Here is a 12,214-nt window from a genome sequence, read left to right as displayed (position 1 = left end):
AGCTAAATTCACCAGTTAAAAGGAAGAGATGGTAGGAGGGTAGGAAAACAAAACCTAGCTTTATGCTCTTTAAAATAGACACATCAATATAGCTAAGGGCACACCCCCACACACAAAAAGGTAAAGATGAAAAAAGTTGTACCTGAGAAATATTAGCCTAATAAAAGCTGGCGTAGCTATATCAGTATCAGGCCAAATATACTTTAACACTGAACGCATTACCAGAATGTAGAGAGTCACTATGAGATTATAGAAGGTTCAGTTCACGAGGAAAATATAAACAATTGTAAGAAAAAACAGTCATAAGTTCACTAAAACTGAGAGATTTCAACATACCTCACTTAATTAGTGGAATATTTTGATAGCTCAGTTAATAAGCTTATCTAATAAAATGCAAAGCTTTATAGCCAACAGTTAGAGAATACATGCTATTCTCATGAAACATTGATAAAAACTGATCTTGGCTGGCTATAAGCAAGTTTCAATACATGTCAAAGACTCATTCATATACACTACATTTTCTGACAACAATTAAGTTAAATTAAAGATTCCCATTTATATCCCCATAAATCTGTGATTTAAATATACATTTCCAAGTAACTCATGGGAAATGAGTTAGGAGACACCATAATTCTAACTTTAAGATGTTTAGAATTAAACAAAAATGTAAATACTAAATAACCATCATAGTGAAAAAAGCATGAGTGGAACTTAGAAATTTTAAATCCTTATGCTAGAAAAGAAGAAATTCTGATGATTAGTGAGCTAAATGCAAATTTAAGAAATTTTATAAGAAATGATAGAATTAGCCCAGGGAAGTAGGAGAAAGAAAAGGGAAAGAACAGAAATGAATGATATAGAAAAATAATATACAGGGCTTCCCTGGTGGTGCAGTGGTTGAGAGTCCACCTGCCGATGCAGGGGACACGGGTTCGTGCCCTGGTCTGGGAAGATCCCACATGCCGTGGAGCGGCTGGGCCCGTGAGCCATGGCCGCTGAGCCTGCGCGTCCAGAGCCTGTGCTCCGCAACGGGAGAGGCCACAACAGTGAGACGCCGCATACCGAAAAAAATAATAATAATAATTCCACTTCTGACTTTGTATATTATTTTTGTTTTTTGGGGGGTTTTTTTGCGGTACACAGGCCTCTCACTGTTGTGGCCTCTTCCGTTGTGGAGCACAGGCTCCGGACGTGCAGGCTCAGCAGCCATGGCTCACGGGCCCAGCCACTCCGCGGCATGTGGGATCTTCGCGGACCGGGGCACGAACCCGTGTCCCCTACATCAGCAGGCGGACTCTCAACCACTGCTCCACCAGGGAAGCCCAGAAGTGGAATTTTTGATAACACGATAACACTTTAAAGTGGATGTACTTTCTAGTAAAAATAGTAAAAAAAAAAAAGGGAGAATATAAAATGCAAATAAACTATGCTAGGAATGAGGAGGGATATAACTACAGATACTCTATAAAAAGATTCAAAAGAAAATAAGTAAAAATTATGAACAACTTTGTGGCAGTTAATTTAATACTGAAAGAAATAGACAAATTCTAGGTATTTGTAACTTACCAAAACTTCAGAATGCTATAGAAACTCTAAATAGTCCTACAGACTATTAGAGAAATTAGAGAAATTCACTCAATTTCTCTAAACTACTAGAGAAATTGAGTGAATAATTTTAAATCTTCCCACAAAGAATATATTAAGTCTAGATGATTTTAAAGGTAAATTAAATTAGCTTTTAAGAAACAGATCATTCCAATATCATACAAACTCCTCGAGAGAAGTGAAGAAGTGGGAATTTTCCCCAACTAGTCTTGAGACTGGTAATCTTCATATCAAAACTAGATAGCATAAGAAAGGAAAAATGAAAGGCCTGTTTCATTCATGAATATAGATGCAAAAATCTAAACAAAGTACCAGCAAACCAAATCTAGCAGGATAGCAAAAGGAAAATTCATTATGACCAATTCAACCCATTAATACACAGTTTGTTTAACATGAGAAAGTATGTTATTCCCACTAACAGATTAAAGGAGAAAAACTACATAATCAACTCAATAGGTGAAGAAAAACATTTGATACAAACTCAAAATTCAATCATAATTTTTTAATTTTAAAATTCTCATTAAAGTTGGAATAGAAAGGAACATACTTAACCTAATAAATGCTGTCTCTCCAGGAATTAAAAGTGAACATCATTTTTAAATGGGGGCAAAAGCATTCTGTGGTAGTTGCGATTAATGTTCTCAGCTCTTCACTCCTTCTTCTGCCATGTTCCTTTGTAGTGCTGTAGAGACAGTGGCATTTACATCCTCACTCAATTTACTTTAGGATGAGACACATGACTTTATTCTGTCAATCAATGTGAGAAGTAACAGTGTGCCAATTCCTGAAGTGAGACCTAAAGAGGTATCACGTATTTCCACTGTGGAAAGAGAACACCATGTAGCCTCTGCACAACCACTGTACACTCATGAGATAATAAGAGTGAAAAAAGCAAATAATATCTTAGTATTTGTCTGAAAATTGTTTTGATCTCAGGGACCCCATGCATCTATGGACTACACTTTGAGAACTACTAGAATAATGTACATTTCCTATAAGCAAGTACAGTCTTAGACAACCACAACACAATCAAATCAGGAAATTGACATTAACATATTACCATCTATTCAAGTTTCAGACTCTATTCAAAATTTACTAGTTTCCCCAATAATAATTTTTATGATGAAAGAACCTAGCTCAGGATCACACATTGCATTTAGTTGTAATGTCTCTTTAGTCTCCTTCCATCTGGAACAGTTCCTCTGACTTTCCTTGACAGTCATTACCTTGACACTTTTGAAGATTACAGGCCAGTGACTTTGTAGAATGTCCCACAAATTAAGTTTATTTGATGTTTCTACCTGAGTAGATCTAGGTTATGCATCTTTAGAAGGAAAATCCAAAAGTGATTCTGTGTTTTTCTCATTTCACCCTATCAGGCGGGGCAAGATTTTGATTTGCTCTATTCCTTCTGATGTTCACCTTGATCATTTGACTAAGATAGTGCCTCCCAGACTTCTTAAATGTAGAGTTATTCTTTCTCTCTTAGTAACTAGTAAGTATTTTGTGAGGAGGTGATTTGAAATTACTTAAATTTCCCATTCCTAATCAAACTTTTAAATCATCCATTTATTTATATATGTTTATGGGTTCATGTTTTCTTATTTTATTCAGTGGGTTATAATCCATTACTGTCATTATTTATTTTGTTTCTAAAATTGTCCTTAGTTTAACCAGCCCATTCAATCTGGCTTCCCTGTCATCTTGACATGCCTCTTCATTCTTTGAGCACTTCCTTGGTCTCTGGCACAAGGTTTTCCAGGCTCATCTTGTACTTTCTCTGCCCTGACCCTGATATCAGTCATTTCTCAATGGATCACTATTTCTTTTAGTGGAAAATACATTTAGAAGCTAAGTCTGGGCTTTACTTATTGCTATTGGGAGCTCAATTTCCCAGTCCCTCTCAATGGACAGAGTTAGGTATGTATGTATTTAAATACACACATACACAAATATATATTTATATCTATATCTGTCCATTTCTCTCTCTCTATCTTGAAAATATTGGTATCTCCAGTTACAAGCCAACATCACAAGGTTCACTCTACTTTTCTCCCTCTTCATATTTCTAACTCCCTCCTTAAAAAGTGAGAAATCTGGCTCCTTACTGTAGTTGTTTATTTGATCACCCCTCTGTAAGTAAGCAGTCTCCCATATCTACTGCCACCTCCTCCCCACTCAGGCATCTTTCTCATCCTGAGATTTGACTCCCCATGCCTGTTTATCTGTGTAAACACCCTGCTCACCTTCCTGGGACTCTATAACACCTTATGGCAGGACATCCCACAGGTAGACACCCTCCTTTCACTGATGGGGCTTTGACATGTTATGCCAGGCCACCCTATGCATGAACACTTTCCTCTTCTGGACATGGACACCTTCCTCACCCTGTTTGGGTTTTGACACTCCTTGCTAGGCCACCCTTCTGCAGGGATATCCTCCTTTACTTTGCTAGTTTTCCGACTCCTTCTGCCAGGCCACTCCTCCCACATGGATTTCCTCCTCACCCCACCCGGACTCTGACTGTCCATACTGGGTCACACCCCCGTGTGTACACCCCCTTCACCCTGCTTGGATGCCAGTGTACCATGCTGAGTTGCCCCTAAACATGGACACTACCATTACTTTGCTTGGGCTCTGATACCCAACTCCAGGCTGCCTCTCCACTGAAGATAAGGATGCCATCTCACTCTTCTCCATCAAGTGACTTGAGGAGTGAATTGCTCATGGAGGGAAAGGGTAAGGGGAAAGAAAATGATCAGCCACCTCATGGCTGAGCTCCTCTACTTACAGTATAGGTTGTTCTTTCAGAACTTTGATTATTTTCTTAATTTCTTTTAAATAATTTTGAATTTTAAGTTACAGCTTTCAAATTATTTGGGGCCACATTTACTTTTTGGTTTATTTTCATTAGCTTTTAAACATTCATTTTCTTCTCCTTTTCTTGCAATGTCTTTAAATAGGGTTGTATCAAAATCCTTTTTTGTTCCCCATCTTTAATGAGAAGAGTGTCCTAGACTATTCAGAAGAGGCTTCTGTGTGAGAGCAGGCATGAGCCACAGTAGCTTTCTTCATGGCTCAAAGACTTTCCCTTTGTTGTTATCATGAAGTATTGAGATAATATGGGTACTTCTCTGCTTGATTAAGAAAGCCTTCCTGCTGTTATCTTGTTCTTTGCCAGAGTTACATGCACCTTGCCTTACAAAGTAGTGCTCTCATATGTGAACACTGTATTTTGTTATTATTACATTCAAGGTCTCCCTCCTCCGGTCCTCTGCCTTCCATGCCACTCCCTCCTTCCCGTTACATGAAATATCTTTCTCCGTGAGATCTCTGATGTTTTCACCCTGTTCAATTTCGATTCTGCTCCTGAAAATTTTTCTTCAGAGTGAGTCTCTAGTTTACTAAAAGCATGTATTTAGTGAATATTTCTGAGATTCTCAAGGGTTTAAGCCACTTCTAATTGTCTTTTTGTGGGATTTTTTCAAGTTCTGCTGGTTATTCTCAGATTCTATTGCTCAGCATCCTGCTAAGTACTGGACCTTCTCATTTTAGGAATCAGAATCTGATGGCAATTTCTGGGACCCTTGGCTTGTAGGCTCCATCAACTTCCTTTTCTCTTCACCACTACCAGTTCTGGATCCTGCTGCTATCACATGATTTGGCTATGCCCATCCATTTTCCAGGGCCATGGAGATTTCTTGATACCTGCTTTATTGAAGATATCACCTATAGTTGGGTTTTTTGTTTGTTGTTGTTTTACTATCATATGCTCATTTTATTCTTTCAATATAATATGTATTGTTTTTTTGAGGGGACTTGGGGAAATTAATTTTTAAAAACGTACATTATTGTCATGTTCTTGCCATGAGAAATACTAAGTGATCTTTTAAAAGTGTAAATCAAATCATGTCAACCCTACCCCTACCTTCATCTCAGACCTCATCTCCAATCATTCTACCCCCCTATGATGGTTAATTTTATGTGTCAACTTGAGTGGTCCATGGGGTGCCCAGATACTTGGTCAAACATTATTCTAGGTGTTTCTGTGAGGGTGTTTGGGGATGAGGTTAAACTTTAAATAGGTAGACTAAGTAAAGCTGATTGCCCTCTCTAATGCATGGGCCTTATCCCATCAGTTGAAGGCTTGAATAGAACTGAAAGGCTGATGTTGCCCTGAATGAGAGAATTTTTCCTGCTTGATAGTCTTTGAACTAGGAAACCAGCTTTTTTCCTGCCTTCATACTCAAACTAAAACATCATCTCTTCCTCTGTCTCAAGCCTACCAACCTTCAGCTCTCCTGGTTCTCAGGCCATAGGACTTGGACTGGAACTATACCTTTCTCTTTCTCTCTCTGTCTCTCACTCTGACTTGTACACCACTCTCTCACCACTCTGTTGCAGCAACACTGGCCTTCTTATGGTTCAGAATACCCTTAAGGAGATTTTCATATCTTCTTCTCTCTGTCTGCAATAATAATCCCTATCTCATTGCTTTGTTTTATTTTTTTCACAGAACTTAACCATCATCAGAAATTATACTATTTTTGATTTGCCTACAGTTGTGTCCTTTGGTGGAATGTAAGCATCCTGAGGGTGGGACTTTGCCTTTGGTACTGCTGAAACTTTGGCAGCTAAGACAGTGCCCAGTGGACAGAGGTATTTTATACGTATTTGTGAAATGAATTCAGAATTTCTGCTAATATCAACATCAGCACTAGAATCCCAAAGACATTTTTGATTTTCCAAAGAGGAATGCAATGACCCAATAAACAAAAGTTATGATCTATAATAAAAGAAGAAATTACTAGTTTTCCATAATTTGTTTTCATCTTAACATGAAATTTAGGGTTTTATTGTTATTCAGGTATTTATATAGGTCATAAATATCAGAGACAAAGATGGATAAAAAAATATTGAACTTCTTACTATTGGATACTTACTCTGACATTTCTTTGAAATGCTAATTATTCTTTGAATAACTATCAGATTGGAATTCACACATATTTAGTTCTGTGCCTTAGCATGAAATATCCACTTGTCAAAAAAGAAGTGTGAAATTAAATGAGACATGTTATGAAAAACAGTTTAATTGGGCTTCCCTGGTGGCGCAGTGGTTGAGAGTCCGCCTGCCGATGCAGGGGACACGAGTTCGTGCCCCGGTCTGGGAAGATCCCACATGCCGCGGAGCAGCTAGGCCCGTGATCCATGGCCGCTGAGCCTGCGCGTCCCGAGCCTGTGCTCCACAACGGGAGAGCCCACAACAGTGAGAGGCCCGCGTACCGCAAAAAAAAAAAACAGTTTAATCTATATACTTTGCCTCAGTGTCACCTAAAGAAATAGTAAGAAAATGCAAAAATTCTTTTCAAAGTATATTTAAAAAAATATACAAGCATATCAAACTAATAATCTTTACTGAGTGTCTAATATAATAAATTACGACCACCTTTCTTTGTGAAAATGAAACTGTCTAGATTAGAAATTGTTGTTGTAATAAAGAAACACATATTTAATGTGTTCTATGCCACAGGCATTGTTCTAACTCCTTTACTTTTATTTTTTTCATTCAGCTTCACAATACTTTTAGTTATATACTATTACTATCATCATTTCCAGATATGAAAATATAAACATTGCCAGAGTTTATTTTGAAGAACGTATTAATTCTTCTTTAAAACTTGGGATACAGGCTAAATCAGTTATCTATTGGCACATAGTAAACCACCCCAAACTTTGTGGCTTAAATCAACAGCCATTTATTTAGCTCATGATTCTGGTACGTGTTTTCTTCTGGTCTGTGCCAGACTCAGATAATCTTGCCTGGGCTTGTTCATGCAACTGTGGTCAATTGGCAGATTGTCCTGGAGTTGGTTAGTCCTGGTCAGCCTCACTCACATGTTGAAAGTTAGCTGGCCTTCAGCTGAAGTGACAGGGTGGCTGGTGTGTTAACCATGCCCTTTATTTTGGAGGGATTTTTTTCTTTTTTTTTTTTCTGAGGCTTTGACATCTTGGGACCTTGCTGACTCTGCAGACACTGCCCCTCCCAGGGCTAGGTAATTCTTAAAGATAGTAAACAACTCACCTGAAAACACACTTTTCATATGCAAACCAATCTAAAACCATACTCTAACCACTTTCTTTATCAGGTTCTCACACTGGGCCACTACCCACGTGCCCTAATCACAGCAGAGCCAGGTACCAGATAACTAGGAAAAATCCCTATGGCCTAGAGCCTAATGAAAAGACTTGAAGTAACCAGTCTTAAAACTGCTTACCCTGTTGTGTCCATTACTTCCCATAGAAAGCACAATAAAGGCTCTTGTCCATCTTTTCCCCCACTCATTCTGCCTCTTGACTAATACTGGTGCTTCCACATGTGTCCCTTCCACCCCCAGTGACATGGCATGCTCCCTCCTCTTGGGATCTATGACTATAACAATCTGTCTTTTCAGTGGCAATTGTCTCCTGATCTGTTAGGCTCATTATACTTGGGGAAAAAAAAAGAAAACCCCTACAATTTCAAACATCTGGGTAATGTATCATTTCATCATCCAGCGGGCTAGCTCAAGCTTGTTCACATAGCGGCAGGGTTCCAAGAGCTGCAAGAGAACAAGTCCCAGTCCATGAGTGCTTTTCAAATCTTTCTTATATCATGCTTGCCATTGTCCCATTGACCAAAGCAAGGCGCATGGCCACACTTAAAGTCGCTTGGGAGGAATGGATACAGGCTTGGGGTGTGGCTACAAGGAGCCTTTGTGGATTGGGTCATAACTGCAATGAATCCACCCAACAGGAATTTCAGGAGGTTTCATATCAATTTCACATTGTCTTTGATCTGAGAAATCCTTAGGGTTTAGGCACTGAAATAAGTAATATTTGCCTTTTCACAACTCTTGGCAAAAATGTTAACAACTATCACAATGCTAAGAACTATTATTCAAAAGCCTAGGCTTATGAGCTAATAACTAAATTCTCTTTTAGTTAGAGAAGTGACTGCTTGTGACTAGAGCACTTGGACAATATAAAGCGTTTTGGAATGGCGATTCTAGTTGTTTTGATCAAACCACCGAAGGGATGGTAACCTAATAATGATATTCATAGGAAAATTTAAGTAATATTATGCCCCTAAATATCTCATTATTGTGAACATGATCAGAAACCTCTTGACTGAGATTTACAGAATCTTTTTCGTATAATAGACTGACTCTTTTCAAGTTTTCCTCTCAAACTTAAACCCTTTAGCCTTCTTCAGCAACTTCTCAGTAAAATTCTTCCCTATTTCAGAATTCTTCCTTCCTTCTACATTATTTATGCATTACTATCATCTCATACCAACCTCCTTATGCTGTAAAGCATTATAGGGGAGCCAAGCAGCCCAGGAAGAAAAAAGAGAAAATAAATTGGAACAGAACACCAGATTTTCTTTTCTCTTAGTATTAGCTTACCTCCATGAAGCAGAAGAAACTCTTTTCATCCACCTTCCCCAAATTCCAGAAATAGTCATAAACAGGAGAAACATGTCTCTCCTCACAAAGAGCCTACTTGATTGTCCTTGAACCCTAGATTGTTCTTTTATCTTAATAGTAATATATTTTCCAGGCCAGTGGATGTAGGAAATCTGATAGACCTTAGTTTGAATCTCAGCTTAACCATTTACTAGATGGGGAAACTTCAGAAGCTTAAGTTGTCTACATGTTAATTTTGACTTCTAAAAAATGGATATAATAGAGCATAAACTCTAACCTTTAGAAAGAGTTTAAGGCTGCCTTGCTTTATGCTCCACCCATTCTTCTACCCCAAGAAGGATCTCTGTTGTGAGGGGAGGGAAAAATGGAGTTAGGAAGGACATAGTGTTGCTACATTAGAAAGGGACGGATGATAAAATGCTTATAATACTACGGGATGAATCAGATTGTTTCTCTTTTAGACTGTTGTCTCTCAGACCTTTCTTCCTGTCACTCTTGTTTCTTTCATCTCAGGATACCACTGTGTTAGGCCTAGGCAGGAGGATGTCTTCATTTGGAAAAGCCAAACAGGAACCAGGGTGAGGTCTGGGGATATGTAAAGCCAGGAACATACCTACTTCTATCAGCTCCAAGAAAGACAAGAGTATACAGACCTGGGACCAAACTTCAATAAAGAAAGCCAATTTGTCTGTAGCATTCTTTGAGCAAATATCTATTGAGACTTACTGTGGTAGCCAATTTGTTGACATATTCTGGCCAAATCTCTTTCTGTCACAAAATCATGATTATTATTAATAATTTCACAGGATTGTTATGACGATCAGATGAGGGTATATAAATATTATTTCTAATTCAGTGCATGCATAGTAAATAGCCCATTCCAAATAAATGTTACTTGTTAATTTATAAAAACTTTGATGTCTTGGGTTTGTAATAATAACTAACTTTTTTAAAGTGTGAGTCAGCAAGTCAAGTTTGAATTTGTTGTTATTATCTACCACATTGGCTATATTTTACTTTTTCATAAGATTAGGTTATGGGCTTATCAGGTAATTTAACTTTTGATCATGGCAAATATTTAGCTGAATTTTTTTTTGAATTTTGTTTTATTTATTTTTTTATACAGCAAGATCTCATTAGTTATCCATTTTATACATATTAGTGTATATATGTCAATCCCAATCTCCCCATTCATCATACCACCACCACCACCCCCTGCCATGTTCCCCGCTTGGTGTCTATATGTTTGTTCTCTACATCTGTGTCTCAATTTCTGCCCTGCAAACCAGTTCATCTGTACCACTTTTCTAGGTTCCACATATATGCATTAATATATGATATTTGTTTTTCTCTTTCTGACTTACTTCACTCTGTATGACAGTCTCTAGATCCATCCACATCTCTACAAATGACCCAATTTCATTCCTTTTTAAGGCTGAGTAATATTCCATTGTATATATGTACCACATCTTCTTTATCCATTCATCTGTCGATGGGCATTTAGGTTGCTCCCATATCCTGGCTGTTGTAAATAGTGCTGCAATGAACATTGGGGTGCATGTGTCTTTTTGAATTATGGTTTTCTCAGGGTATATGCCCAGTAGTGGGATTGCTGGGTCGTATGGTGATTCTATTTTTAGTTTAGTTTTTTTTTTTTTTTTTTGCTGTACGCGGGCCTCTCACTGTTGTGGCCTCTCCCGTTGCGGAGCACAGGCTCCGGACGCGCAGGCTCAGCGGCCATGGCTCACGGGCCCAGCCGCTCCGCGGCATGTGGGATCTTCCCAGACCGGGGCACGAACCCGTGTCCCCTGCATCAGCAGGCGGACTCTCAACCACTGCGCCACCAGGGAAGCCCCTATTTTTAGTTTTTTAAGGAACTCCATACTGTTCTCCATAGTGGCTGTATCAATTTCCATTCCCACCAACAGTGCAAGAGGGTTCCCTTTTCTCCACACCCTCTCCAGCATTTGTTGTTTGTAGATTTTCTGATGATGCCCATTCTAACTGGTGCGAGGTGATACCTCATTGTACTTTTGATTTGCATTTCTCTAATAATTAGTGATGCTGAGCAGCTTTTCATGTGCTCCTTGGCCATCAGTATGTCTCCTTTGGAGAAATGTCTATTTAGGTCTTCTGCCCATTTTGGGATTGGGTTGTTTGTTTTTTTAATATTGAGCTGCATGAGTTGTTTATATATTTTGGAGATTAATCCTTTGTCTGTTGATTCGTTTGCAAATATTTTCTCCCATTCTGAGGGTTGTCTTTTCATCTTGTTTGTAGTTTCCTTTGCTGTGCAAAAGCTTTTAAGTTTCATTAAGTCCCATTTGTTTATTTTTGTTTTTATTTCCATTATTCTAGGAGGTGGATCAAAAGAGATCTTGCTGTGATTTATGTCAAAGAGTGTTCTTCCTATGTTTTCCTCTAAGAGTTTTATAGTGTCCAGTCTTACATTTAGGTCTCTAATCCATTTTGAGTTTATTTTTGTGTATGGTGTTAGGGAGTGTTCTAATTTCATTCTTTTACATGTAGCTGTCCAGTTTTCCCAGCACCACTTATTGAAGAGACTGTCTTTTTTCCATTGTATATCCTTGCCTCCTTTGTCATAGATTAACTGACCATAGGTGCATGGGTTTATCTCTGGGCTTTCTATCCTGTTCCATTGATCTATATTTCTGTTTTTGTGCCAGTACCGTGTTGTCTTGATTACTGTACCTTTATAGTATAGTCTGAAGTCAGGGAGTCTGATTCCTCCAGCTCCGTTTTTTTCCCTCAAGACCATTTTGGCTACTTGGGGTCTTTTGTGTTTCCATACAAATTTTAAGATTTTTTGTTCTAGTTCTGTAAAAAATGCCATTGGTAGTTTGATAGGGATTGCATTGAGTCTGTAGAGTGCTTTGGGTAGTATAGTCATTTTCACAATATTGATTCTTCCAATCCAAGAACATGGTATATCTCTCCATCTGTTTGTATCATCTTTAATTTCTTTCATCAGTGTCTTATAGTTTTCTGCATACAGGTCTTTTGTCTCCCTAGGTAGGTATTTTATTCTTTTTGTTTTAATGGTAAATGGGAGTATTTCCTTAATTTCTCTTTCATATTTTTCATCATTAATATATAGGAATGCAAGAGATTTCTGTGCATTA

General features: G+C 38.2%; 1 protein-coding gene across 8 annotated transcripts in view; it reads left to right on the top strand.

The window, feature by feature from the left end:
• ANKS1B (ankyrin repeat and sterile alpha motif domain containing 1B) overlaps nt 1-12,214 on the top strand; it is a gene marked incomplete at both ends in the record, with an annotated part of 1,147,860 nt that overhangs the window by 649,862 nt on the left and 485,784 nt on the right. The gene's annotated exons all lie outside the window — the stretch shown is intronic.

Source organism: Hyperoodon ampullatus (genome assembly GCF_949752795.1).
Source record: "Hyperoodon ampullatus genome assembly, chromosome: 11".
Lineage (NCBI taxonomy): Eukaryota > Metazoa > Chordata > Mammalia > Artiodactyla > Ziphiidae > Hyperoodon > Hyperoodon ampullatus.
The sequence above is the reverse complement of the archived record's forward strand: the minus strand, read 5'-3'. Positions and strand labels throughout refer to the sequence as shown.